This window comes from Halyomorpha halys, unplaced genomic scaffold (genome assembly GCF_000696795.3).
Source record: "Halyomorpha halys isolate HHAL.00 unplaced genomic scaffold, Hhal_1.1 Scaffold11585.1, whole genome shotgun sequence".
Classification (NCBI taxonomy): domain Eukaryota; kingdom Metazoa; phylum Arthropoda; class Insecta; order Hemiptera; family Pentatomidae; genus Halyomorpha; species Halyomorpha halys.
In genome coordinates, this window is record NW_027114123.1 from 1 (window position 1) to 4016 (window position 4016).

At 31.3% G+C, this 4016-nt stretch overlaps 1 long non-coding RNA gene across 1 annotated transcript; it reads right to left on the bottom strand.

Annotated features, from left to right (window-relative positions):
* Positions 1-753: 753 nt before the first annotated feature.
* On the bottom strand, positions 754-3466 carry LOC136796756 (uncharacterized). Its single transcript, XR_010844498.1, has 3 exons — positions 3286-3466; positions 1352-1552; positions 754-877 (listed from the first exon to the last, which is right to left on the bottom strand). It is a non-coding gene; the product is annotated as an uncharacterized lncRNA (long non-coding RNA).
* Positions 3467-4016: the final 550 nt, after the last annotated feature.

The window sequence follows — 4016 nt, forward strand, 5'->3', positions numbered from 1 at the left end:
GGCAGTTTACGTACTGTCTCTAATTAATGTAAGTAATTGAAGAAGAAAAATTACATTAAACTAAAAAAATGCATACTTCAGACTTTAATTCAGTTGTGAAAGTTTGTATCTTCAGGATACTAAGTTACTTATTGCCACAATCCAGCATATAACTCAAATTGCTAGGACAAAATAACCCCAATTTTATTAACATAAAGCAGAGCTTTGATTTTTGCAAACCAAAACAGCACCTGCAGAATGAAGAAACAATCTGAAATTTTTTTATGAATAACTACCACAGTTTGAAATGTCAATCGTACTGTGAATAATTGATTTATTATTCTGCCCCTTATTTTGAAGAGTCTTAACTGTAGGTAACTAACTAATTCTTGTGAAACTGGGAGGTTTAAACATCTTCTGCGAGAGCAGCATATTGCTGAACAGCACCCATCTCATTTTTTCAAAGAGATGCAGCTGACTGATGTCACCATTGATACTTTGCAGTTTACGAATCTTAATACTACCACAACTCACCACTATTTAAACAGTGAAACAAGTAATCAATTTATCATAGGTGTAATTGATTCGCCCCATAATATTTCAAAGCACACTAACATTTACAAGATTTCAACAGCATGCTTGGCAAACATCACATCCTTACGATTAATAAAGCAAATAAATATAACTAAAAGAGTCAAATAGTTTCTGTCCAATATAATGCAGACAAAATGAAAACAGAATAAAGTTAATTATTGCCAATAACAGAATTGGTAATTACAAAAATTCATGAATTGTGATAACTTACTTTGGAACTGTTTATCTTCATTACCAAGCAAAACTATTCCTCCTTTATTAATAACATAATTTTTAATAGAACCTCCAGAAGATAATTTATTTTCTGAAAATCAAAGTACGTTTTTAATAAATAAATAAAAAAGAAGTTAAAAAGTTCTATCTGTTGAATAAAAATTCTTAATCTATTGATTAATCTACTTATAAAGTTTACTTAGAAGTTTGATAAAATGAAAAATTAATTTTGGAGAACAAATACAAGTAAAATTGAATAATTAAGAAATTCAATATCGGTCTTTTAAAAATTTTTTTTTGGAAATGTAGACATAAAGTAAAAAACTTTTCATCTACGGTCAACTATCTCTCATAATTAATAATAATAATTAATACATAAATTTTTCTTTATATCAAAATCTTATGTAGATGTACTCGAGTTCAATGATTTTGGACAATTAAACTATAGTCAAAGATGGAAGAAAATTATTGATTAAAATCATCTCCTTAAATGAAACCTTCTCAAGTGTTTAAAGCAAAGCTGGATATTTCAGCTGGGAATGAGAACAAAGTTTTGATATATTACCTTCTTTAGATTTTTCACTTGAGTGATAATTCATTTCATGCTTTTTTTCAGCAGCCATTGAGAGAATAAAAGGTATTTTCAAAAAAATACTCCTTGAGGTAAAAGCGAAAAATATTAAAAAAAGACCAAAAAATAATAAAGGTAACTGCATTATGGTTAACAAGAATTCTAACACTATATTGATTGGCCATGGACTTCTATCTGAAAAAAAGGAATACAAATAAATAGTCAAATAACAAACAAATGAAATTCAACCCTCATTCATATGCTATATAACAACTACTTGACTGTAAAAAACAAAATAAAAACCCCTCAATGACAGAGAAGTTGCCTCAACAATAATGTGGCTATCCATTCTGTTTTACACACTCTATTTAGTAGATACTCTATAACACAGTAGAACAGGGATCTCCAAACTTTTTAACTTTCCGACTTTTGAGTCCAAACTTTTCACTAACTCCTCCACTATGGGTTAATTCTAAAGTGAAAATCCTACTCTTGCTGGAGGGTAACAGGAAGTAGGTAGGATAAGAAGGAGGGTACATAGGAACAATTTACTAATGCTTGAGGTTATGAGTAACCATCAAAATTTATGGGCAACCACATAGTCTTTGTTCAGCAATACCACAAGGATTCATGGATATCTTTGAGGTAAAAATGATTAAAGAAAGATTGAAGAGCAGGGATATGAAATGTTAGATATTGAAATATAGCACGTGGGATAAAATCAGTTGGAGAAAAAATTAAGGAATACGTTTAGGTAGAATGGCTCAGCAGGAGATCTGGTGGCCAGAAATAATCAGAAAGGAAGGAACTAAACTATTTGGTATGGAGTGCTATGTATAGACAATATCAGCATGAGAAAAAAAGAAGTTGATTTAGTTGAATTAAGAAAATATTTTGAGCACTCATTGTCGGTATTTGCTGGCTAGTGTAGGTAGTAAGGGATCAGCTTGCACATGTGGGCTCAAGGGCATTAAGGGCCAATAAAGCATCTTTGACATCAAAAGAGAAGCCTCCCTAGCCAATGGTGAGGTCAAAATGGTCTATGCCTTCCAAAAGATGAGTAGCCTGTGGAAAGCCTGAAAGAAAGTAGAGGGGAGGAGGGAAGTTTTAGCAAAAGGGAAGAAAATGAGGCACTCTTAAAAAGACATCAAGAGAGTAGACTCCGAGGTTGAACAGAGAGGGTGGACCATGGATTAGCAAAGCTAGCAACTGCCAAAGCTTCCTGAATTCGAAGCCATCTAAACACAGCAAAACCCACAAAACACAAGATAAGAAAAAATTATAAGATCTTATTTTGTATGGCAAAATAATCCAATTTAGAATCAATAGAATAGGTATGGTATCATCTGGTATTTTACATCCAAAGCATATCAAGTGAACAGAAATTAAGTCAATAGGTCTTTTAAACATTTTCTTATTCATTATACCTCAATTGTACATATAATATGTTAACCTGACTCCCTGAATATATAAATTCCTGTACGTATAACTGATTTTATAGTTTAGACTTCCTCCATACTACCTGATTAGCCAGCTTAGTAAATGGGTAAACATGACACCATTGGAAAGGATATCCAATGAATAATTATAAACAATTATATCTAGCATACCATTGCAAGGGGATCTGTGGTATATAGTTCTTGGTTTGAATGCATAGTAATGCATTTATAAGAATTGTAGGTCAGTTCCCATTAGGAACCAATGGAGATATTTAATAGGAATAGAAATAGAAATACAAGAAGAAATAAAAACAAAATGCAGTTTCTGGAACCCGCATCAGCTGGAGAAACACTGTTAGTCAGAAACATAGCAAGGGAGAAGGGAGGGAAGAGAGTGGCAATAATTGTTTAGGTATTGAATTTAAAAAATAATATTAAGAAAAATGTTCATCATATTTATACAATTTAAAACAAATGGTTATACAGTACCTATGAACGGCGTTATCATTTTTTCAGATCCTTCTCCCAACATTGTGCATAATGTTGAATAAATAGACTGGAAAGGCTTGATTAAAGCTGAAGCCAAGTCCATTTCATACCATACAGACTTCCTTGACAGTCTGTATCTTTGACACATGTCATCTAAAACAATATTTATTAAAAAGGTATAAACACAGTTATAAAAGCCGCTCATTTATCTTTATTTTGTAATCTATAAATTTAATTAAGAATGATGGGAACTATTTTATTGTTTAAAGTAAGACTGTCCATCAATCACAAGTCGAAAGGCTGTTGATTTGTATACATCTGACTATGTTTTATGCTTCACACATGTTAAAATGTGAGGTTGTAGGCTTATATCTATTATGTAAGAAGGATGCTCCTTTTCTTGTACCTCTTTTTAAACACCATTTTCTACTTCTACTGAAATTAATGAAATCTTCGGGACCTCAGGGATATTAGCATAGCCTACTCACATAAGGACCAAAAGCAACTGCGCTCGCCTGATGGTTTTGATAAAATTAAGAACCAATAGAGGAAACCCAGGATATTTACATTAAACCTTTAAATTCAACATTTCATTTTAATTCATTCGAAGAAACATTATAGTTAAGTTGATGGAGTAATTAGATATATATTGTTTTTAAATCTTCAAAAATTATTATTTTATCTTTGCTTCTTTTATTTTTCTTTACTTTTATGTCACACTAAAACAATAT